This window comes from Lynx rufus, unplaced genomic scaffold (assembly GCF_022079265.1).
Source record: "Lynx rufus isolate CCGP_SWC_20201006 ecotype Redwood Valley unplaced genomic scaffold, mLynRuf1.p SCAF_24, whole genome shotgun sequence".
Lineage (NCBI taxonomy): Eukaryota > Metazoa > Chordata > Mammalia > Carnivora > Felidae > Lynx > Lynx rufus.
The window spans coordinates 12,105,374-12,130,482 of NW_025814839.1; the positions used below are offsets into that span (position 1 = coordinate 12,105,374).

At 54.5% G+C, this 25,109-nt stretch overlaps 1 protein-coding gene across 3 annotated transcripts in view; it reads right to left on the reverse strand.

The window, feature by feature from the left end:
- CMKLR1 (chemerin chemokine-like receptor 1) overlaps window positions 1–20,652 on the reverse strand; it is a 47,959-nt gene extending 27,307 nt beyond the window's left edge. Inside the window, exons 1-2 of one of the 3 annotated variants that reach the window (XR_006963659.1) lie at window positions 20,408–20,652; window positions 20,097–20,151 (exon numbers count right to left, since the gene is read on the reverse strand). The gene's annotated coding sequence lies outside the window, so the exon portion shown is untranslated. Of the gene's footprint in view, window positions 1–7,757; window positions 7,840–20,096; window positions 20,152–20,407 lie in introns of those variants that run through there. The other 2 variants (XM_047088324.1, XM_047088325.1) reach the window with 2 other exon arrangements.
- Between the last annotated feature and the right edge of the window lie 4,457 nt (window positions 20,653–25,109).

Here is a 25,109-nt window from a genome sequence, read left to right on the forward strand (position 1 = left end):
TACGTGTGTTCATGTGATGGTCAAGGGGATCATGATGGTAAAAGTCACAAGGATTACAGTTTAAATAATACTTTATAATAACCACTAGCCTAATGGGCAACTGTGCGTGATTGTCACTTGGCTTTTGTAACTTAAATTTTTGACTACGCAACACAACTCCATCTAATTGGTGATATTCAAAACCATCTAAAATTATTTAAAAGTTAGAATGCGAATCCAGGGCACTGGCTGGCTCAGTCAGTGGAGCATGTGACTCCTGATCTCGGGGTCATGAGTTTGAGCCCCCTGTTGGGTACAGAGATTACTTAAAAATAAAATCTTGGAAAAAAAAAAAAAAAAGAAGGCAAATCCTCATTCCTACCCTGTCACCATCCACCCAGTCCCCCCTGGACCTATCAACGGCTTTTATTTGTTTCTCCTATCCCCTTCCAGTTCCTTTAAGCAAATATGCATGTGTATTCTAATTTCTCTCCCATTTTGTGCAAAAGGCAGTATATTACACACGCTATTTTTGCAAGTTGTCTATCCTAGCAATACACCTTGGAGATCATTTCACATCAGTATAGTGTCTATCCTTTTTGATGGCTGCATAGCACTCCATTGTTGGTCTTGCCATCATTTACCGAACCAGTCTCCTGGATTTGAGCACTTGACTTGTTTCCAGTCTCTTTACTACTACGATTCATTATTGTATATGTGTTACATAGTATTGCAATCAATCGTGTGTGTATCATTTGCTACCTATTCCCAAAACTGTCTGGGGCTCTCAAGCCCTTCCTCAGTGTCACAAGGAGAGCAAACAACTTTTCAGCCGTCCCTTTGCACTGGCTATGCTGTGTTTTAGTTCATCAAGAAAATGCTTCAGAGCTACTTGGACTGTTAGTCCCCAGAGAGCCCAAACCATGTCTGTGGTATGAGAACTCTTGGTTTTTCTCCCAGCTGTCCAGCTGTTCCAACTTCTGCTCCTCCATTTCCACGTTTGTCAGAGGGAGGGAGAAACCATCCGCAGGGCCGCTGTGGGGATCAGGGATCAGGAATATATTTTGCAGATGTATGAAACTATCTGCAGCGTGAGGGAGACAGATTTGTGCCCAAGGCCCCCCTGCCAACCCCAAAGGATAGATCTGGTTTCCCAGAAAAGAAGCCAGTCAAGCTGGAGGAGGCAGGCTCCTCAGAGAACCGGGTAGTGATGGGCCAGCTGGCACGTTTCTGCTGCTATCCCCAATCTCAGAGGCTGGAGCCTGAGCTTGTGAAGTGTCGTGTTCTAGAACTGGCTAGGCAGCCATGAGCGGCCCCGAGCCACCATCAACTTAAAGTTGTCTTCTGCTTCTTTTCCGTTTTAAAATAAAACTGGGATCGCATTCCTGGCGGGTAGAGAGACCTCTCCCCTCTGTGGACTGGCCCTAGCCTTCCTGCCCCCTCAGGAAAGAATCCAAAGTAATTTTCCACCCATTGCTCGTGAAGAACAAATCCTGGCAGGCAACATGGCACCCGCCCCACTCCCAGGCGGGAGTCCTCTTCTCCCCCTACGGGGCTCTCATTTCTTCCTAACTCGCCTCCCAGAGGAAGGGCCCCAGGTGGCTCACAGAGGGGCCTTTGTCTCCCTCCTCCTTGCCTTCTCACCCTTCTGACAAGAACCCTGGCAATGTCTCCACTGGTGCAGGTTCCCAAGAGACCCCGCAGTGTGTAACCACCAGCTGGCCGTGGGAACCGTCCCCGTCAGCCCTCAGGACCCTTCCCCTCGCTCACTTTGTTCCGGCCTCCCAACAGCCCTGATTACCACCCCCGTCTCCCAGTTGCGGCAACAGAAGCCCAGAGGGGTCAAGCAACCTGCCCAAGGCCACACAGCTACCGTATGGAGGAGTGAGGACTTGAACCCAAACCCGTGGTCAGCACCTCAGGAGCCAGAACATCTGAGCTCAAATGCCGGCTCCGCTACCTACTACCTAGGTCGCTTAAACATCGCGTGCCTCAGTTTCCCTCTGCAAAATGGAGCAGTAAGAGTACATACCAAATAGAGTCGGTACTAGAGTCAGATAAGAGGAGTACGTTATTGAATACGATTACGATTCTTAGGCTATTTTGAATTATATTGCCCCAGACACGAATGTGGGACAGTCGTGAGGGAGTAGGATCATGAAACAAACAAAAAACTCCTCTCGGAGCTTCTTTCACACTAGGGTAGAAATATCTGACGACAGATCACACATTTGTCATTCATACATTCAATGAACCTTACTGAGCACCCACGATGTGCCAGGTACCAGCCAAGAGCTGGGAATACAAAGATGTAGTTCCCACTCCGGAGAAACCCCAAGCCAGGGGGCGGGAGGCGGGGGGCGGGGGGTGCAGATAATGAGTAAAATCACAACACAGCAAGCCCCGTGTGCCGGGAGAACACACAGGCATGGTACCCACGCCAGCTACCAAGTCAGGGAAGGCTGCCTGGGAGAAGTGAAACTTGAAGGACAAGTGAGCGTTAGCCCAGGCACAGCAGACGCCAAGGCTCAGAGGCATGAGACCTTGGCACGTTCGGGCCAGGTGGCTGGAGTAGAATGTCACGGATTAAGTTCGGATTTAAAGCTTTGACGGTGTAAACTCAGGCACTGTGTGCAGCAGGGGCAGAGTTTTAGCAAGAACGTGTGTCACCCTAAAATCCCAGAAGGAGCCCCTTTTAGGGAACAAACCCTGTGCCTCTCTCTCTGAGCCCTGGGACTTAGCATCACACCTAGTCTGCAGTGCTTTCTCCTGAGTTCCACCAAGAACCCCAACCCTCTCCAAGGATCTGAGACTCAGAACGAAAATATTCCAGGCCTCAAGCGTCTACAACTCCTTCAGCTTCCCAGTTTAGGAGAATCCAGAGTGCCAGGCTACCTCCCGGGACCCTCGCTGCTTGCCTGCTTAACCAGGGGCAAAGCCCTGTCCTTCCTACTTTATCCTCCCCCTGCTTTTCCTTCCTTGGCCAGGATCACAGACACTTAACCCGCTGTGGCTTTCCTCCAGCCTGCTCCCATCCTCCAAGCTGGAATGAGCTCATCCTCAGGCCACGCCCCTACCCACGCTAGCTCCACCTACCTTCCCCTGCCCCAACCCAGGACACCCTCCCTGCTCAAAGCATTCATTCATTCATCTGTTCTTTATTATTATTATTTACTTGAGAGAGAGAGAGCATGTGTGAGTGGGAAAAGGGGGGGGGGAGAGAGAGAGAGAGAGAGATTGGGAAGGAGAGAGAGAGAGAGAGAGAGAGAGAGAGAGAGAGAGGAAGAGAGAGAATCTTAAGCAGGCTCCACACTCAGCACTGGACACAACATGGGGCTCGATCCCATGACCCTGGGATCATGACCTGAGCCGAAATCAAGGCGACACTCAACCCACTGAGCCGCTCAGGTGCCCCTCGTTCACCCATTCTATAACAGGACTAGAAGCTGGGCCCTGGAGGCTTTAGCACAGTCATAGCCAAAGAAACACAGTCCGACAGCCAAAAGCACCTAAAAATGACTCAAATTTTTTACTGGCGTCTCTCAAAGAAAAACAAAGAGTACTGTGGTGGGTGGTGGGTGTCCAGCTCAGATCCCCTTTACTAGCTGAGGGCACCCAGCCCACGGCTGCAGAGAATACTAGGTGCTCACGGCTCACAGCTGGCCCCTTCTCCTGGGGATTGCCCTCGGCTAAGCAGGGGCTGCCTCCCTCCAACTGACGGGGGTGCAATTCAGGCTCCAGAGCTCCCCATGGGATCAGGCTAAGAAAAGTCTCCACCTGAGACCACATCCTTGCTGCGTTCCCGCCCTGCTCTGTCCTTGAACGTAAATTTAAGAGTGTGCCAAGCAATTTACTGATCAAGATAAATAATACTTTAGTTCCATATTCTCACAAAGCGAAATTAGGGACGCCTGGGTGGCTCAGTTGTCTAAGCGTCTGACTCTCGATTTCTGCTCAGGTCATGATCTCCCGGTTTGTGGGACTGATCCCCGCGTCGGGCTCTGTGCTGACACCGCAGAGCCTGCTTTGGACTCTCTGTCCCCCTCCCCTCTCTCTGCCCCTCTCCTGCCCAAATGCACGTGCGTTCTTTCTTTGTCTCTCTCTCAAAATAGATAAAAAAAAAATATCAAACTAAAGCATAAGATGCAACATGAGCAAAATATCAAAATTTTAAATGAAGATGGAATCCAGCTCTAAACTTGCGTGACCCTACCTCGCTCGCCTCTCCCTAATCCCAACCCTGTCTGACAGCACATACTCAAAACCTCACATTCACCCAAATCCTTGCCTCAGGCTCTGCTCTGGGGAAACCCGACCGAAGACAGATACCCAACTCAGAACCCAGCTCTCTCTCTCTCTCTCTCTCTCTCTCACCCCACTGCCCTGACTCTGAGTCATGTGCTGAACACTCACACGGAAACCATTTCACCCCATTGCCCAAAATGGGCAACTACTCCGTGCCAGGTACATTCCCGGCTCTGCGGTCCGGCTCTGGCTCTAGCTGCCGGAACCCTCACCTCCATGCCCAGGGCCCAGGCTCTCGGTTCTTTCCAATCACGTGACCTCAGCCACTCCTACGCCTACCTGGCTTGTCCCTGAGCTCAAAGGAGCCCAAGAGACCGCGTTAGTTCAGTGAACTCCAAACTTTGGGGTTTCATGAGCCAGTTACATCTCCCGAACAGTTGTGAGACTGCCTTAGAGTTCCCACCTTTCCGTGTTCGCCAAGTGAGGGTACCGCAAAATTAAAATTGCCCTTTACCGCCCCCGCCGTTTGGGAAAAGAGACGGTATTTAACGCCAACAAAAATCGGTGGGACAAAGACTCCTCTTCCTCAGCTGAAAACATCTCACTTTCTGAAAAAACTCATTCTGTTGTCTGCATTCTCTCTCTCTCTCTGTTTGGTAAAAACTTCACCACATACGGGTTCCAGTGGGCTGGGGTTGTCAATCCCCCTGTTCGACGTCAGGGGAAACTGAGACCCGAAGAGCAGCTCTGTCTTTCCCGCCCAAACCCCGGTCCTCGAATGTTCCCCCGAGGGCGACAGGGATGAATGAGGTGCCAGGCGAGTGGGAGACATGGCTTCCGGTCACACTCTGCTCCCAACCTTCTGAGAACCTACACCAATCTCTTTCCCTCTCTGAGCCACGAGCGCGTGGATCCTCCAGGCGACCATGGACTTGGAAGGCGCCCTCTGGTCCCGCAGAGAAGAGGCAGGGCAGAGGCCCCACCTGAGCTCCTGAGCCAGGGCGGCCAGACACACGGGATTGGACACCAGCCTTCTTCCTCTGACATCATGTTTGGGCCTCAGTTGCCTCTTCTGGAAACGAGTTCTCAGATCCTTGGCAGCCCACGGTTGGCCCACAGACAGCGGCGCAGGCGCTGAGGGTTGGACGCTCGGCAGAAGCCAAACCACCTGGGGCAAGAAGCTGGCCAAATGCCTCAGACGAGAGGCACACAGACTGTTTCCTTCCAGAGAGACCCAGCCCAGACCAGAGGTCCGTGACTCCAGCCGGGGAACCCTAAAATTTGTGTCTTTGTGCAGAACCTTCCCTGTCCCCGGTAGAAGGGTTCTTGAGGCCCCAGGCGCCATCCGGGCCCTTGGTGGTTCTTCTCTCTGGGAGCCGACCATCATCAGAGGCGACGCCGTGGAAGGAAGTGGGTCTCAGTTGTCCGGGAAACTGCCCCAGCTGTCTAGCCACAAATACAACAGGGGAGACAGGAACAGGGCTCACCCAAGTGGCATCTTTGCAAGCGTTGTGGCGAAAGCTGTCTGGGTTCAAACTCTGGCTCTGCTGCTTACCAGCTGTGTGACCTTGAGCACGTCACTTAACCTCTCTGTGCCTATATTCTCACACAATATAGAGATGGGCGGGGCGGGGGGGGGAGGGGAAGACTCAACCGTCCGTGAGCATCCCCCTCAAACCTGACGATCTATGCGTTTTCTACCCCAAATGTCGCTGAATGAGCCACAGAGACAGGAAACCAGAACACAGATGAAGGTCCTTTCCCTGGAGCTGACCCAAGGTTTTCAGAGGGCCACAAGTTTTGTCTTTAAAGGCAGGGGCATATTATGGTGCTGAATGCAAAATTCCCATGCTTTTTCTTTTTTAAATAAAGCGGATGCCCTCGAAACAATCTTGTGTTTTAAAAATAAGCACATACCCTCAAAATAACTCTAGTGAGGGTTCGGTTTGCCCTAAGGGAAGGAGGGGGGCTTCAGGCGATGCCCCAGATCCCGGTCCCCAGAGTATGAGGGTGTGGGGTGTGGGCCTCTGCTGGTCATCCCCTCACGAACATGCACTGAGTGCCCGTGCTGTGCAGGGCGCAGGGGGGCTGGGTGCCCGGGGTACGTTTGCTGGACAACTGAGGCTCACTGCTTTTCATGGCATCTCCTCTCGGCCAGCTCCCGGGGAGAGGAAGCCACGGAGAAGCCAGCCGGCCCCTGGAGCTTCGAGGACCCTCCCTTTCCTCAAGGTCAGTTCTTGCTTCTGCCCAGAGATGTTCCACTCAACTTCTGGAAGTATTTAGAACACGGGCTGCAGAAGAATGGAGAGACGAGGAGGGAGGGGGAGGGGGGAGGAGGGAGGGCGAGGAGGGGTGAAGTGGTCACAGGGCAGGGAGGTACACTGAGAAGACAGGGGCCAGCCAGCCTTTGACCCAGCTTCTCACAGTGGCCTTGCTCTGGGCCCTACATCTCGGGGTGGAGCCCAGAACCCCACGAATGCTGGCGCCCCCTCGGGAACTTGAGCATACAGAGATGCCCCCAGCTTCTCCATAAGACATCAAGGGGAGAAACCAGCTGGCCACCCACCCCCCCTGGGGGAACCAGACGATGCCCGGGGAGGCCTTTCGGATGGTTCCAGAAACTTACCACTGACCTGAAGCCAGGAGTTCGTTGTTGTTGTTGTTGTTTTTTTAAGTTTATTTATTTATTTTGGAGACAGAGAATGAGCCAGAGAAGGGCAGAGAGAAGAAGAGAGAGAGAAAATCCGAAGCAGGCTCAAGACCGTCAGTGCGGAGCCCAACGCGGGGCTCGAACTCCCGAACCCGTGAGGTCACGACCTGGGCCGAAACCAAGAACTTGATGCTCAACCGGCTGAGCCGCCCGGGTGTCCCATGGAGCTCTTCCGACCTCACCCCTACACCCTCTCCACCACCCTCGCCGCGCACCCCGAGTTTTCAAGAACATGACCGTAAACAAGGTGAAACCACGCCCCCAAAGCCCCCCTCCCCCCGCCACAGCGAGAAAGCAGAAAGGGGCAGAGCTTCGTACGAATCCACCCCGTCGCTAGGGACACGGACCGGACTGCCAGGGGCAAACGCTTGGCAATTACTGCTCCCTGGGCCCCAGGGCCACACGCACTCCGTGCGCGGACCCCCAAGTTCCGGCTTCTTGCCTTTAAACAGCTGATGGTGGCAAATACCAAACAAACAAACAAACAAACAAGATATAAAACGAAATAAAACGTGTCCTCCCCTACATTTATCTCCTTCCACCCCCAAAAGCCCGTGAGGCGATGCCATTCTGGCCCCCCCTCGTACAGATAAGGAAACCAAGGCCACGGAGCCAGGAAGTCAAGGAATGGGAAACCACGCAGCTGGATTGCAGAAGCGGCGACATTCATGCCATCCTGCCTCTCCAAACACACCCTGACCAGACACCTGACCTGCCTCTCCCCACAGCGGCCCAGTGGCACAGCCCCGGGCCTCTCGCAGCGCCCCCTCCAGTGCCCACGCGAGGAAGGAAGAAGGGCCCCTGAGTGAGAAGACAGCGTTACCAGTTCGGCAAAGGGTGACAGGGACACCTGTCCTCGTCCAGGGCCCAGGACATGGCCGTGGTAAGCACCTCTGTCCTCTGTGGGAAAGTGGCAGGCCGGTGGGCGGGCAGTGTAGACACGGGGTGTGCCAAGATTGCAACACTCGTCCCCAAGGCCTCCGGGGCCTGCCCTGTTTCTCCGAGCTCGGCTGGAGCGCAGCCTCGTCACATTAAAAAAAAAAAAAAAAAGTCAACCCAATTCGGGCCACTCCGTCTACAAGAAACGGGAGGAGCAGAGAGGCGCTGGTGGAGGTGTGAGGGAATTGGAAATACAAATTTCTAAGGAGTTGACTCAGTAACTTCCTGCCCTCGGGTCTTTATAGCAGGACCGGGCCACGGCTCGCTCGCCTCTGGGAAAACCCCTGGCCCCAAGTCTCCCCTGACCTTGTGTCCACGGTGCCCGAACGTCCGCCGGCACAGACATTCTCTGCTGACTCTGGCCATCGTGTTCGCAAGCCCCCACTCCCGTAAGCTGTCAGCAGCTACCAACACCTCAGTGTGAATGAGTTGATTGCTTTGGTTTTCAGCGGGACGTCTGGGTGAGAACAGGCTTCTGACTGGGGCATTTGATTTAAAAAAAAAAAAACAAAAACGATACAGGAGATAGCCCTGATTGGAATAGGGAGGGTCTGTGGCAGAGGTAAAGCAGAAAGGTCTAGAAATCACAAAAGAGCAGGATGTGTAGACTCTGGACAAAGGGGCCAGGAAAATAGGAAAAGCCCTTGTGGTTTATGGTCAAGTGTACAGGCAGGTACGGGAGGAGGTATCAGGAGCGTGTCTCCCTTTGTCAGCAGCTGTGTGACCTTAGGCAGTCGACCAACCTCTCTGAGCCTCATCCTGGACAGGAAAGTATGGCTGTAAACAGGCTAGGGGGCTGGAGCAGAAGGGGTAATTCAAGAATTTAGTCTCATTTCAAAAAGCATTTACCAGGGACCTCCAGGCACCCATCTTGTTTTAAAAGCCCAGAAGTCTGAGGCACGCCCCCTTGACAGGGACCCAGGCAGTGCAGGGCCCAGGGCCAGGCCCTTTACATGGATTATCTCATTTAATCTTCACCCTGCAACGCAGGGCTGATCCTGTTATCACTTTCATTGACAAACGGGGAACCCGAGGCCGAGAGAGAGCAGCCAACCGGAACGCTGTGCGAGAGAGCACCCCGCTGGTCGCCAGGGGATTCAGGAGTTGAACCCAGGTCCGTCTCGTCCCAGACTCCAAATCATTTCCCTGTGTGCCCCATCACAGGGCCCCCCCAAAGGGCAAAGGGTGCATTTCAAAGGCAGAGAGGGAGGCCGGCTAGAAAAGACCTGGTAAATTACAGAAGGAAGGAGCCGGCGAGCACACACCCTCTCTCTGGGCCTCAGTCCCCTCGGCTGTAAAATGGGACCCTTTGCCCTAGCTCCACACCAGAGAAACGACAAACCTGTGGCCCCGGAAGACAACCTTAAAGCAGGACAGGGCAGAAGCCCAGCAGGGACTCAGCAGACGGAAGCTCCCTGTCCTCTGTGGGCAGTGGAAACAACACACAAAGCTCTTAGGAGGAGGAACTGTGGGTGATGTTGGCTTCCTGCGAAATGCGAGACGCCAGAGCAGGGAGAGGGCCGAGAATGCGGAGGGAACAGAACGCCAGGAATCGGTGACGGGGAGGTGAGCGGCATCGCCCAGCCAGGCTCCGGGGAGCCGCCCTGCCCTGCCCTGGGGCCTGCTCCTGATTCCCGATTCCCTTCACGTCTGAGGTTTTTCGTGGCGGGGGAGGGAAAGGCCAGAAAAAGAAAGGCCCATTGAGGCCAAACAGGCCCCGCGCCCCCCAGGAGAAGAGAGGCTGGTGATTCAAGGTCCCCACCCCGTCCTGCCATGTTTTGGGGCCAAGGCAGGAAATGGAGGGGAAGGCTTGGGGTGCAGCGTGACCCTGGGAACGGCACACTTGGCCTTTCTTGGCCCCTCCTGGCTCAGGACCTCCGGCCCCCACAGTTCCGCACCCCTGGAGCCAGGCCCCCTCACGCAGAGGCCACGGTGGTTTTCAGCCCCGCCGCCGAGCCACACAGGATCTCACACAAGCCACACAACACCCCTGTGAGCCTCATTTTACAGGGGAGGAAACCGAGGCACAGAGCGGTCAAGTGAACTTTTCCGGGGTTCACGGCCGGCGTTTCAAAACAGGTCTGGGAGCTGGTGGATCTTCGGCTCCTACCCGCCGGGTGGCCGTTCCCCTCTTACTCAAGGGACGCCCTTTTTCTTCGTGACCCAAATCCCTGACGGTCGAAGAGGCCCCTTGTGAGTCAAGTCTGCCGTAAAAGAGACTGCAGACGGCCTGCCCTCCCCGAAGGCTCTGTCTTGACGCCCGTCGGCTCTGTGTCCCCAGCCGCTGGGAAGCCAGTGGGCCCTCCGGTGCCAGGCCCGGCTCGGTCTGGCTCCGAAGGGCAGTGGCAAGGTCTCCCCGCAGGAAAGGAGCCCAGGCCGACCGCAGGTGCCATCCTAAATCGGCCTTCTTCAGCCCTGGAGGAAACATCTCGTTTCTCCCAAGCTCCGTGTCCTCGTCTGGCAGCAAGGCCCCGGGCATGGGAGGAGAGGGGACCCCGTCATCCAGTTAAGAAAGCCACCAATGCAAAGCAACGCTGAGCTGGTTCATGGACCAGACAGGCCAGGAGACAGAGCCACAAACCGACATGCCCTCTGCCAAGTTAGAAGTTCAAACTCAATTAGTTTGGGGCTGCCCGGAATCTTCAATTGTGCAAATGTCTGAGCTTCAGCTCGATGGGAGTTCGGAGACATGGGCCTCAGGACAACAGGACGCTGCAACGGGGCAGCGCTGGACCACCCAGAAAATTGCGTGGGATCTTCAAGACCCCGCAGCGCGTCCAGACTCCCTCCGGCCACTCCCTGCTCCCACCCACCACACCACACACCCCTCGCTCGTCCAGCCTCCGGATCTGGGCTCGTGCTGCTCTCCCCACCTGAAGGATCTTTTATTTCCGGCCAACTCCTGCTCCAGCCAACTGGAGGCCTCCTCCAAAGCCAATCATCCTTGGCACCAGCTCAAATCCGCACTTCCTTCTCAAGGCGCCGTTTCCTGACTTCCCCTATTAAAGCCATCCCCAGCCAAGCTCTTTGCCCCCCGAGGTACTTTGCACACTGAGTGTAGCGGGCAGACATCAATCTGAGTGTATTTAGCAATACGCTCTCGGGGCTCCCGGGCGGTCCGGCCGGTTAAGCGCCCGACTCTTGATTTCGGCCCAGGTCAGGATCTCAGGGGTCGTGAGACCGAGCCCCATGTCGATCTCTGCCCTGAGAGCACAGAGCCTGCTTGGGATACTCTCGCCCTCTCTCTGCCCTCCCCCTGCTCTCTCTCTCTCTCTCTCTCTCAAAATAAAGTTTCAACAAAACAAAAGAAAAATGCACTCTCAGTCAAATGGCCGGGGCTCACCTACTTTACTGAGTGGACGATGGACGGAAACGCCATGGGTGATTGTGACCCGGGAGCAGTTGGCACCGTGCGCCCTGCCATTAAAGCCGAAATCTGGCCACACGGACACCACTCTGCATACACGCCTGTCTTCCCGCTTGACAGGGAGCCCCCTGAGGGCAGGGCCTGTCTCTCCCTGTATCCCATGCTCCTGGCACACGGTAGGCGCTCAGTAAATGCTGGTGGGGTGCGTGGAGGCTGTATCCTGGCTCTCTCGCTGCCTTCACGGGAGTCCCTCTCCCTTTCTAAAGCTTATTTCCCAGCCGACAAGTGAAAGCGTGGACTAACTCACTCAGGCCATGGTCTGAACGTTCGTTTCCCCTCCACCCCCACCCACCCCACCCACCCCAATACATACGTCACGTCCTAACCCCCAGTTTGATAGTATTAGGAGGTGGGGTCTCTGGGAGATGATGCGGGGGATTAGCGCTCTTATGAAAGAGACCCCAGAGAGCTCCCTTGCCCCTTCCATGGTGCAAAGACACAGCAAGGACAGCAGTGTGCAGCCCAGAAGAGGGCCCCCACTAGAACGTGACCATGCTGGCACCCTGATCCGGGACTTCCAGACTCCAGAACCGCCAACGGTGAGTTTCTCTGTTTAGGAGCCACCCAGTCTCTGGCATTCTGCGATTGCAGCCCCAACAAACCAAGACCTCAGGAATGACAAATGACCATCTCAGATGACCATTGTCATCCGTCGAATTTTAAGGTCAAATCCGGTTGACAGATTGTCATCAGGGATGGGCTCTACCATCACCCCCCCCACACACACACACACCCACATCAAGAGGTGGCCTCTACTGCTTTTCCCTTTGAGTCTGGGCTGGGCCAGTGACACGCCGCGATCAACGGAATGCGGCAGAAGCGATGCTGTGCCAACCCCAGGCCTACGTCTTCAGAGGCCCAGCAGCCTTGGCTTTCACTGTCCCAGAGCCCTGAGGTCCCAAGTAGAGAAGTCCAGACAGGCTGAGACAGCGGGGAGAGACAGCCCAAGTCCCAGCAGGATGTGGGGCCATCTTAAGCGGCCCCGCCCGGGTCAAGCTCCCAGCTGAGCGTAGCCCATGAGTGACCCAACTTTGTTCCACATGACTTCCACGTGGGCCATCGCTGCAGAACTCTGCCAAGCTACAGAACTGTGAACAAATACGTCATTTCAAGCCACCGCGTTTTGGAGAGGTTTGGACCACAGAGTTAAATAACTGAAACATTTGGGTTCGGCTAGAGGGAAAGGCATGATTGGGTTCGTGTCTGCCACGGCTCGTGAGTGAGGACTGTGGAACTCCGTTCCTGGACTAGACAACGTCAAGATCAATGTCAATTCAATCCAATGTCAATTCAGGATTTTTCCTGGGCCTACTAATGTCCATCAACTGATGAATGATGAAGAAGATGTGGTTTACACACACAATGGAACACTACGTGGCAATAAAGAAGAATGAAATCCTGCCATTTGCAACAACGTGGATGGAACTGGAGGGTGTTATGCTGAGTGAAATAAGTCAGTCAGAGAAAGACAAATCATGTTTCCACTCATATGTGGGACTTGGGAAACTTAACAGAAGACCATGGAGGAGGGGAGGGGAAAAAGTAGTTTCAAATAGAGAGGGAGGCAAACCCGTAAGGGACTCTTCAATACAGAGAACAAACTGAGGGTTGAATGGGGGGGGCAGGGCAGGGGAGAGGGGAAAATGGGTGATGGGCATTGAGGAGGTCACTTGTTGGGATGAGCACTGGGTGTCGTATGTAAATAATGAATCACGGGAATCCAGCCCCAAAACCAAGAGCATACTGTATACATTGTAGGTTAGCTAACATGACAATAAATCATTTAAAAAAAAAAAAGATTTTTCTTGGGCCTGTTGGACATGAACATTCCACATTGAGAGGGGATTAATCTATCAGACCTGAACCCCACTAGGACTAAACAAATCAGATGATCCCTCTTAAGACGTTTAAACAGGCGACCCAGAGAGGGTCGGGCAGTCCTCAGCAGAGCCAGAAGCAGAAAGAGAAGCTCAGGAAGAGAGAGTATTGTTGGAAACTGAGACACATGGGGAGAACAGCAGAACAGGAAGTTGCAAGGTCTTGCAGCTGAGGGGACGAGACAGCCCCTCCCTTGAGCCACCTCAGATCCTGAGAACCTTCTAGTTGAACACCAGCCTGGCTGGGCATCTGGAGCAGGACCCCGCAGGTTGGCACACACACATTCCCAACCATGAGCCGCCTTTCTTCAAGGGCACACACAGCCCACGAGCAAGGCTCGGCCCTTCTCCCCAGCATGGGGCAGAAACAGAAGAGTTCTCGTGTCTAGAAATCGCTAGGGTCTGACATAGAGGCCCAACCACCAGGAGGATCGCTGGTTCATGGTGAGCCCAGAGACACTGATCAGCGTTTGAGATATCCCTCACCGTGACGGGCAGAATAATGCTACCCCCGCCACACCAAAGAGGCCCATGTCCGATCTCCCAGAACCTGAGAGTATGTTACCTGACATGGAGAAAGGGGCTTTGCCCATGGGACTGAGTCAAGGGTCATGAGATGGGGGAGATTTATCCAGGGTCCTCGCACAGGTCCTTCAAACTGAAAGAGGGAGACAGGAAAATCGGAGCGATATGATGTGAGAAGGACTCGACCCGCTGCTGCTGGCTTTGGAGAAGGAGAAAGGGACCATGAAGCCACCAGTATGAACAGCCACTGGACTCTGGAAAAAGACAAGGGGCTGCATTCTCCCCTGGAGCCTCTGAACGGAGCACAGGTCCGCCAACACCTCGCTTTTAGCACAGTGAAACCTGTTGTTGACCTTCCGAACTGGAAGGGAACACATGTGTTACGAGGCCACTAGGTTCGTGGCGGTTGTTACAGCAGCAACGAGAAACTCATACGCTGGCTATTTGAGCTCTTCCTCTCAGACTCAAGAATTCACAGATGCTGATGACCCTTCAAGCAAATTCGGATAACCAGGGATGGGTGCATTCTGAATGGGCCCCTGCCCTTGAACACCACCCCTGATCATCTTCTGAGCACTGCAGACACACTCTCCACCCTCTGAGACAGGGGGACACGGAAACTCGACAGGGATGGACTTAGCTGAGCTCGCCCAGGTGGCTGGTGCCAGACCGAGCTCTCTTGTCTCCTGGCCCCCGACTCTCAGAAGGAAAACGTAGGAGTCACTGGGTCTTGCACCAACAGCCCTACCCAGCCGCCTCCTTACACAAGAGCTTCCCCCAGGGCTGGGATCAGAGGACCCGAGTTGTGAACCTCAAGAAAGCAGAACCGATTCCCACAGGCTGCCTACGTTGCAGCTGACCCCCCTGCTGAGTCAGCCGCTGGTACTTCCAAGTTTACAGAGCGTCCGTGGTGGATGGAACGAGGCCTGAGCTCCCCCCCACCAACCCCCCACCCGAGCCCGGGACTTCTCCACGGGGCGAGGCACGAAGCCAGGAGACGGGCCCGCATGATCTTTTCCAGCCCGGGGACCCAAGATCGCACGGCGCCAGACTCCCACGTCAACCCAGACACGCGAGGGCAAACTCCAATGCCCACCTTCCGGAGGATAAAAGTAGAAATGTCTTCCCTGAGCTGACCGTGCACTGTACTGTGCCTTATGTATATGAACCCATTTTATCCCCTGCCAAGGCCGTGGAGGAGGCGCGAAGAGGGTACCCGCTTTACGGATGGGGATGCTGAGGTGACAGGAGGCTAGGGGGCAGAGATGGTATCTGAACTCTAGAGCCACGGGCTGTGGGGTCTGTGACCATGTTACTCCATCAACTGATGCCAACCAGATATTCTGTCTTCCTGTGACAGCACCGTGTAGAATTACCACCCAGCAGGGCAAGAAATCCTACTTCCTCTATCACGTTGTGCCCATCACTACAAGACGGTGCCAGACACACAGCAGGTGCTAATAAAAGTTTGTTGGGGGGCGCCTGGGTGGCGCAGTCGGTTAAGCGTCCGACTTCAGCCAGGTCACGATCTCGCGGTCCGTGAGTTCGAGCCCCGCGTCGGGCTCTGGGCTGATGGCTCAGAGCCTGGAGCCTGTTTCCGATTCTGTGTCTCCCTCTCTCTCTGCCCCTCCCCCGTTCATGCTCTGTCTCTCTCTGTCCCAAAAATAAATAAACCTTGAAAAAAAAATTAAAAAAAAAAAAAGTTTGTTGGGGGAACAAATAAAAGAACGTGTTACTAGCTTGCCTCCCCTCCCCCAAAGGCCTTAAGCACAGAGTCTGGGTCTAATTCCATTCTATGGCTGCCACCTCTCCCTAGGCTGATTCACGCGGGAAATTGTTCCCAAGCACCCACTATGTGCCTGGCCCAATCAAGGCCTCAGTGTCACCCGCACAGCCTCAGTCTGTGTCCTCACACGCTATCCCCTTCCCTTTTCTCTGGTCGGTCGGTGGCTGTGACATCTAGTGACGCCGGGCTTTCCAGGCCAGGACACCCACCCGGCTGCCTCATGACCAGCAAGCTCGGACCATTCTAGGGATACGGACAACGACTCCTGTACTCGCACTTCCTGATGCCCAGACCCGGGGGAACACAGCCCGAGGAAAGCCCCTGCCCGAAACGACACGCACGCACGCACACGCACGCAAACGTGCTCGCACACGCACGCATCCAGCGTGCGCTGCGACCCTAGGACGGGACTAGGATTTTCTCAGTTCAAATCCCAGCCGACGCGTGTGACCCTGGGCAAGACCCTTTACCTCTCTGATCTTCTCGTTTTTCGTCTATAAAACGGGGACGATTATGGTGAAGCCTTTCCAGGTAGGGCTGTGAGGGGGATGCAGGGAGATACTGGATCTGAAAGCCTTTGGCTCGGTGAAGGGTGCTGTGCTCAGGACAACTGTCCTTCTCGTTTGCTTTCTCCAGGAGGGAGAGAGAATCGCTGTCGCCTGAGTCCCAGGGAAACCCGCCTTTACTGGGCTGGAATGTGGGGATTTACTCAGTATATCTGATGGGGATTATCTTGAGGGCAGGAAAGTATTTGTGGAGCAACGTCACCGTGTTGACGCCATGGGAGTGAGAATTTAGACTTAAAATCAGAGAGTGGAAGAGACCCCAGGGGTCGCCATATTTGGGGCAGAGACAACTAGCTGTCCGCAAAAATCCACCCCCCACCCCCTTGCACAGCATACAGCTGACATCGGGAAAGAGTCGCCTTGCCAAGAGCTCTATTTTCCAGCCTCCTTTGCAACTAGATCGGCCACACGACTAGTCCTCTCGTGTGGCAGCAGGCACTGAAGAAGTAAACGTGCTACGTCCATGCTTTCTTCCATCAGTGGTGATGTCCAAGGGGACCGTAGGGACGTGCACGGAAGAAGGCCGCCCCCGTGCAGAAGCACCTGCCTCATAGTAAACGTCTGTTCTGTTTGAGCCATTACACGTGCTTGCGTCTATGTATTCCAGCAGCTACTACCCCGACGAGTGCAACGCTCAACCTCCTCGATCACAAATGAGACGATTATGGCCAGAGGGTGAGAGTACCTTGTCTAAGCCCATGCGGCAAATCCCACGATGTTCAAGAACGTTGGTCTCTTAGTTTGGAGGAGATTTGCCGGCTTCAACCCGCCCCACCAAGCTCTAAGAGTGAGTTTCGGCGAGTCCCCCACTTCTGTTTCGGCTAGCCTAACATGTCTGTTATCTGTTTTCAGATTGCAGTCCTCCGTGTATTTTCATTGGAGGGAGAGAGTTCGGTGGCTTAAAATAATTCCAAAGCCCACACGCTGGGTGATTGCTAGCTCGCTCTGACTTTCCGCGGCCCTACAAAATAAAGTTTCACTTCTTCTGAGCCATGCCTCCTGGCCTCAACAGCTGACGCAGGACATGAAAACGCACACAAGTACACAGATATTTGCTTAGAAAGGGAAAAACATGAACCTCAGTGTCTGCGATCAACAACCCAGAAACCTGGACAAAAGGCAAAAAAGAAAAGATGTTCACACACTCTAGCTCGGGGGCCCTCAAGTTTTGGGAGGCGTCAGAATCATCTGGGGGGGTTGGAGGCTGGTGCAAGGAAGAACCCCCCCCCCCCACCTCACCCTCAGAGATTCCGACTCGAAAAACCGGAGCTTCAGGAAATCCTCATGATTATTCTGCAGGAATAATATTATTCACGATTCTTCTGATGCCAACATTCCCACGATGGTACTTTGAGAAGCCCCGAGTCTGCTTTGCAGCCCTGAAACCGGCGGTAATTCCTGGCGGTAAGAACCACGCTCGCGCAGTGTAGCTCAAAGAGAGCGAAATGGGCTTTTAGTATTTTTGTACTCGGACGGGAACCTGAGCATTGCTAATCCGCTGGTAAAGACATCAGTACCCATTTCTGTTCGGCTCAGATGGGTGTCAAAGGTCTAGACGGCACGGTGGCCTAGAAGTGATAACAGAACCATAGCTGATGTTTACAGAGCACCTTGGGACACAACAAGCCGTCTGCTAAGTGCTCCACGTGTGTGATCTCGTTTCATCTTTGTAATATTCCCATTTCTCAGACGAGGAAACGAGGCGCATACAGGGAACTTGTTCCACGTCGCTCAGCCGGCAGGGGGCAGACCAGGCTCGAACTCACCCAAAAGAACCAGCTCCACAGCCACGACGTGCTGGTGCCTCTCATGGAGGTCTCCCGTCGGAACCCCTCTCTAGGCCTCAGTTTCCTAATCTGTAAAATGGGCATGTTCATAATATCTTTGTCACACAGCCACGGTGAGGATTCAAGAAAATCACGGGAGTGGGGCGCCTGGGTGGCTCAGTCAGTTGAGCATCGGACTCTTGATTTCGGCTCAGGTCGTAATCTCACGGTTTCGTGGGTTTGAGCCCCACTCTGTGCTGACAGTGAGGAGACTGCTTGGGATTCTCAATCTCTCTCTCTCTCTCTCTCTCTCTCTCTCTCTCTCTCTCTCCCCCTCCCCCACTCACACTCTATCTCTGTCTCTCAAAATAAATAAACATTAAAAAATACTTAAAAAAAAAAGAAAAAGAAAAGAAGAAGAAAGAAAATCATGGCAGTAAAGTGGTTTGCAAACCGAGAGGAGTTAGTTAAGTAAACATCGAAGGGATGAGCCTTTGACTCTCCCAATCCCATTTTACAGATGGTAAAACCGAGGCCTGGTCACTTTATTTATTCAATGAACATTTACTGAGCACCTACCGTGCACTAGGGCTGGTGCAGAGGACTGAGGATACAGAGAGAAAAGTACCCCGAGTCTGGCCTCAAGGAGCCCCCAGGTTAGCAGGGGAGACAGAGGAAGCTGGGCCCTGAGAGAGGAACCTCTCCGAAGGGGTCAAGCCAGAGAGAGGAGTGACTTTGCCAAAGTCGAGTTCACCTAGTCCGCGAAGTTGTGGCAGAGAAGGTTCCCGGGTACCAAGAGAGAACTCTACCCACAGGCTTCTTATGCTTGGCACCCCACCACCTAAGCACCCCTGGTGACAGTTAAGCCTTCTTTTATGGAGAAAGTGCCAGGTGGCCCTCCTCCCACCCCCAGAGGGCTGGATTAGCCGATCACATTCACCTCAGCAAATGAGGCATTTCGACGAGCCTCTCCTTTGAGTGAGTGTGGAGGAAGTGGGAGAGACAGCAAGAACCGCAGGTAAGATCGGTCTTCAAAAGGAGGTAGGGGCCGCCGAGTAGGAAGTTGGGGGCCAGACCTCTTGATGGAAAATAGAAGACAGACCCGACGCCCGGCTGGCCACTTCCTCGCTGGCCTATCTGAACCACAGGCCGGTCTGAGTGATCAGACTTACATCAAACAGCAGTTCCGTGATTATAACGTGTGGTTTGTCATTGCGCCCGAAGCTAGCCTTTAGAGCGAACTCACGTGAACGGTAGCACGCTGGGGCACCTGGGTGGCTCGGTCGGGTTCAGGGTCCCGCTCTCGATCTCGGCCCAGGTCACGATCTCACGGTTCGTGAGTTCGATCCCCCGCGTCAGGCTCTGTGCTGACGGTGCAGAACCTGCGTGGGATTCTCTCTCTCCCTCTCTGTCTCTCTCTTTCTCTGCCTCTCTTCCACTCATGCCCTCTCTCTCTCTCAAAAGAAGTAAGTGAAGCTTAGAAAATGAATAAGTAAATGGTAGCACCCCCCGTGCGCTAGTCTGGAAGCAGAGGGGGGCGTGGGGCCTGTTCCACAGCACGGCCAGAGGGTCCGTATCCTTCGTATACGAAGAACTCTCAAATACCAACAAAAGGGAAGCATGCCAGCAGGAAGCAAGTCGGACCACACAATCGTAAAAAGTGAACAGTAAGACTGTCAGGAATAATCGGCCTCACTAGGGCGAAGTAAGGGGGAAGGCGGCCAGATAGAATTCTCACCAGCAGCCTCACAAACCTCAAAACCCGGCAGACCGTGGGCTCGGCGATTGAGCCTTTGAGAAAAGTATCCACGGGACCCACACACAAAGGTGTCGCGCAAGAGTGGCCCTCGCAGCCCTGTTTGTGAGGACAGAAAAAAAGAAGGAGGAGGAAAGAAGGAAGAAGCAACCGCCGCGAGGAATGGTCACATAAAGCCCAAGACACGTTTTCCGTGCCGTCCTCGGGAGGCGCACTGAAGGACTGTGGTTGGAAGCTCACGGTCCGGGGTCAAGCACGAGGTAGGTTACCCCCACGAGACGTCGGGTGTATACTTACCTGCGTCTGCTACATCGTAGGCACTCGACAAACAGCAGAGGTAAATTAGTGAGCGAGCGAGGGTGTGAGTGATAGAGCCACCGAGAAGGCCACCCTTGGGTGAGGCCCTCCTCCTGAGGCTATACCAAGAGTCCAGCCCGGGCGCGAGGGAGGAGGGCCGTGCAGACGCTCATTTGGTTCCGATCTCGGGTCCCCCCACCCCCCGGCCCCAGCGCCGGCTTACCGTCTCTGCAGCCCTGAGCCAGTGGCTTGCCCTCTCTGAGCCTCGGTGTCCTCACCTGGAAAACGAAGACACGTGTCAAATGGAAGCTCCCGCCGCGGCGTGGCCTTGCCATGAGCGTTAGCAGAGTCAGGAAGGAGAGACACTGACCCCGCTATGTTTCACAACGAGCGCGCGTGAAAACCTGAAAATCATCACAGGACTGTTTGCATTTTGACAAAAGTGAAATTTCACGCCGAGCCACGGGCCTCCTCTCTCTCCTAGGAGCCCCCTGTCCTGAACCCTCCAGAGGATGTCAAAGCCAAGCGTGATACCTTGTGGCTGGTCTTCGGCCAGGTCCTCCCAAGGGTCCCCCTGGACTTCGGGGCACTGAACGCTGGGCAGGGGACCCGTGTTGCCGGACTTCTTTCTCTCGATCACCTCGTTCTCTGGCTGTGGCTGTCAGCCCAGAAAGCCGTCCGTCCGTTCGTTCAAGATTTCCTGGAACCCTCCCCCCCCCAAGATCACAGCCTCCTCTGGAACCCCCTCATCCCTCAGGAGGCCCTCCGGGAGACCTCATTCAGTCCCGAGCTCCTGGCGTGCTCTCTCGCTGGGGCTGCTGTCCTGAATGGGACACAGCTCTGCCAGAGAAACAGCTGGAGGGAGGAGAGAGGGAGAGGGAGGGGCAGGAAACTGGGCTGGCCGAGGGAGGGCGGGGGCGGCCAGCTGCGGGGAGCGGGGACCGCCAGGGGAGGCTGCCCCTGCCTGCCAGCGGGGGACCGGGCTTGTGGGTGGTGGCTGGTGGCGAGGCCTGCTGGGGACGACCCGCTGCCGGGAGCGGTGCCCACCATCCGAGCACAAACCAGGAGCATATGGAAGCCCCAGGCAGCCCGGCTTCTCCCTACAAAAGGCCTCGGAGCTGAGCTGCCTGCCGGATGCCCTACCGGGCTGGGCCACCACCTCCCTCCGCCCACCGGGATGCCCTTCCTGGCCTGAGCTGAGGCCTGATGACCTTCAGCTCCCTTTTTCCTTTCTTTCCTTTTTTTTTGTTTTTGGAAATGAAACCAGCAATGAGGTTTTTTTGGTTTTTTTTTAAGTATCAAACGAACACAGGTGAAAATGTTTTCTGTTCAGTTTTAGCAAATGTTACAGGGCCAGCAAAAATCTTCCACGCGGTTGGCATAGGCATCGACGGGCCGTTTCTGGAGAGCCGTCTGCCCGAGATGCAGCAGAACTTTTGTCACCGAGTTCCGAGCCTGCGTTGTTTGAATGTACATCCTGCTCGCGGGGCGCCTGGGTGATCTCAGGTCATGATCTCCCGGCCCCACGTTGGGCTCTCTGCTGTCAGCGTCGGCCCCGCTTCAGATCCTCCGTCCCCCTCCCTCTGCCGCTCCCCTGCTCACGCTCTCTCTCAAAAATGAATAAACACTAATAAATAAATAAGCGTAAATCCTGCTTTCATCCCCAAACCCTGCTCCCCAGAGATAAATATCACTACCATTTTGGTATGAACCCACACATGTACATTCTATATATAAATGTCAAATGGCTCGGTCACATTCCATGTACCATAGCGTAACCTGCTTTTTCATTCCCTGATAGGTGTGTGAGTGTGTGTGTGTGTGTGTGTGTGTGTGTGTGTGGGGACATCTTACCCTGTTTCAATAGCGGTTCATTGTTTCGATCAATTGATGCACTGGCTCCTTTCATCAATACTTTCTTGGTGATTGGTCAGGTCATTTCCAACTTGTTGACTATAATAAATACACCAATCACACTTGTCCAATTGTCTTCTTGAGCCGAATTCCTGCGAACACACTTATTATTCAGAGGGTCTCCTGGTCCCTTTTCAGGTCTCGGCTTGGAGACCAGCTTCCCAGAAGCCTTCCCTGCCCCTGGGGGGACTGCTCTCAGCCCCCTGGGCTCCCTTTCTATCCACAGTGGCATCTGTTGCCCTTTCCTGTTAGGGGGTCTCTCTCCCTTACACTGGAAACTCATTTGGGGAAGGAACTACATTTTTGTCCCCTGCTCTGTCCCCAGAGCTAAGTGCCTGACTCCTTGTCTGCATCATTAGCAGAATAAACAAGATTAGCAGACAACCAGGCAGCGTGTTAGTCTCTGGCTACTTAATTCTCGGGACAACCCTGCCAAGTAGGTACTGTTCCTGCCCTCCTTCTACCCATGAGGAAACTGGGACACAGAAAGGTTAAGTCACTTGCCCTAGGCCACACAGCTGATAGGTGGGAGAGCTGGGAATCCAACCAGACTGGCCCCACAGCCCGAACTCTTGGCCCCCAGACTAAAGAGCTAACAGAAGTGGCCACTTTGGGCATGGCCCTGTGTCAGGTGCTTTCTCTGGAGCAAGGCACGCAAACTTCCAGCAACGCGTGTGACATCTCATGTTACAGGTGAGAATGCTGGGGCCCCGGGGAGGAGTTATTTCGCTAAGAGCACCCAGATGGGGCCGACGGAGGCCTGCTCGAACCCAGATCTGTGTGATCCCATAGCTAAGGCTACCAAAAATAACTTGTGTAGAAAGGAAAAGAGAAGGGGAGGAGAAAGGGGAGGGAAGAAGGGGAGAGAGAGAAGGAGAGAGGGAGGGAGGGGCAGGGGCTTGGGCAGGTGTGGGAACACGTCTTTCACCATCTGACCATCCGTAGAACCTCTCCTTCCTCTCCCTACGATCCTCGACTGTTGGTTCGGTGAGATTGACACTTGGAAACGACCGTCTCTTTCATTCCCTAGATACAAACTGGAAGCACAGAGAGGTTAAGTCACTGTCCAAAGTCACACAGCATCCTAGAGTCAGAAGTCAGACCCAGCCTGACTCCAAACCTCTCTCCTCCCCGCTCTGCCAGTCTTGCCCAGAGGACTTAGAGCGTCTCATCCACGCCTTTACTGTACAGATGGGAACACTGGGCCCAGAGAAGGCAAGGGATGCCTCCAAGGTCACCCAGCAGTTACCAGCAGAGCAGCAGCCCCAGAGCATCCTGGTCCAAAGGTGAGGATATTCCCACAACGCAGTACAGATGCTGTGTGTCCCGTACGTGACCACCTAAAGGTCTGTCATTAACAGGGACCGGTGGTTCTCAAAGTACGGGTTCTGGACCAGCCGCTGCTGCCTTGCCGCGGAGCTTGTTAGAAACGCAAGCTCGCAAGCCAGGCCCGTCCGCAGCCCTGGGGAAGCAGAACCTCGGCAGGCTGGGCCCCGTGAGCTGTGTGTTCGAAAGGCGCCAGGGGATACTGATGCTTGCTCAAGTTTGAAAACCACCGATACGGACATTTCCAGTAGGAATAAATCCTGGATCCCGGAACGAGTTACCTTGTCAGTCTCCGGAATGGTGGTTAAGAGCAGGGGCCCTGAAATCAGACAGAGCGGATTGGGCTGAATCCCTCTCTCCTACCGTGAGCTGTGTGACTGAGGCATGTCCTCTCTCCTCTCAGAGCCATAGTTTCCTCATCTGCTGGGGACTGAGGGGGACTGGGAGGGGGGAGGAGAGGAGGGGGAGGGGAGGAGGAAGTGCAGGAGGGAGAGGAGACGGGGGAGGAGGAAGAGGGGGGAGGCAGTGGAGAAGGGAGAGGGGACAGGGGAAGGAGACAGAGAGGAGAGAGAGATGGAGGGGGAGGGGCAGAGAAGGAGAAGGAGGGGGAGGAGGGAGAGGAGACAGGGAGGCAACCTCTGAGGAAGATCTGGAACACTCAGGATATCCAGGATATCCCGGAGGGGGAGCGGAGCCCGGTGAATCCAGCCTCTGGATGGATTTATGGAAATTGCCTCTTCCTCCTTCACTGGATGTTGGACGCCGTTAATGCACGTCCCCTGGACGCCTCTCACCTCCCAAGCCAACCCCAGGCCGTGATGAGGTTTGGGTTTTATCGGCTGGGAGATCCCAACAGAGTGAGGACTCCGGGTTTCAGGCCAGCGGAGCCCCCCACCCCAAGCCCAAGGTAGAGGTCAGAGCACACAGCCCCACGCGGACCCCCAGTGAGAAGTCGGAGGAGTCCGGCTGACCCCGGCCAATCAGAAGCCACAGGTCTCTGGCCACCATTCTGAACGTGGCTGAGGAGTTTGGCCATTTCTTCCTCGAGTAAAAAGCGTTGTGGGGGGGGGGGGAGGGGGGGCTGAGGAGTTGTTTGTTGTTGTTGCTTTTAAATAGGATTCTGAAATCTAAGGCCTAACATCGGGATCCTGGGACCTGCGAGAGAGGTGGTGGCAAAGAAGCCTCTGTTTATCCCCTTGGAAACTGTGTGCTTCCAAGATGGCGGATCAAGCTTCATCTTCTACCCAAACCCAGTTGGTTGACCCTGGAGTCCTGGAGCTCTGCGTTAAAGGAGACGTGAGGCCGCATCTAGGACTGGCTGGAAAGAGCACCGTCACCCACTGGCAGCGCCTACCTTGGACCTAAAGGAAGGGTCCCACTTTCTCATCCCACTCTGTCCTCCAACGAAAGCCCATCCCACTGGCCGCGGAGGCTGGGGGGCTGGTGCCAGCTCTGCCTTATCTTATCCCACGTGTTGGCTGACCCTAGTATAGATAAACATATCTTTTAAATTTATTTTTTAATGTCTTTTGGGTTTTTTTTTTTTTTTTTTTTTTTTGAGACACAGAGAGACTGATTGCAAGCAGGAGAAGGGCAGAGAGAGAGAGACACAAAGAATCGTAAGCGGGCTCCGGGCTCCAAGCGGTCAGCACAGAGCCCAAGGCGGGGCTTGAACCCACGAACCATGAGATCGTGACCCGAGCCAAAGTTGGACGCTTGACCGACTGAGCCACCCAGGCAGCCCTCGATAAACTTCTATCTTAATTCCCCCAGCCCTTGGTATGTTTCAGGTTGATTTTTAGTGTTCACAGATTCTCAACGCTCTAGTTAAAGCAAATGGTTTCCTTGTTCCGATTAACAGCTGCAGAACTAGTTTCGCCAGAGAGGCTCTCAGACCACAGGAGGCCCGGGAAGACGCTTTCTGTGACACAAAGGATTCCCTATAAATCCAAACTGTGCCTACTTTGGACTTTAAGAGGTAGACAGACCATACCGG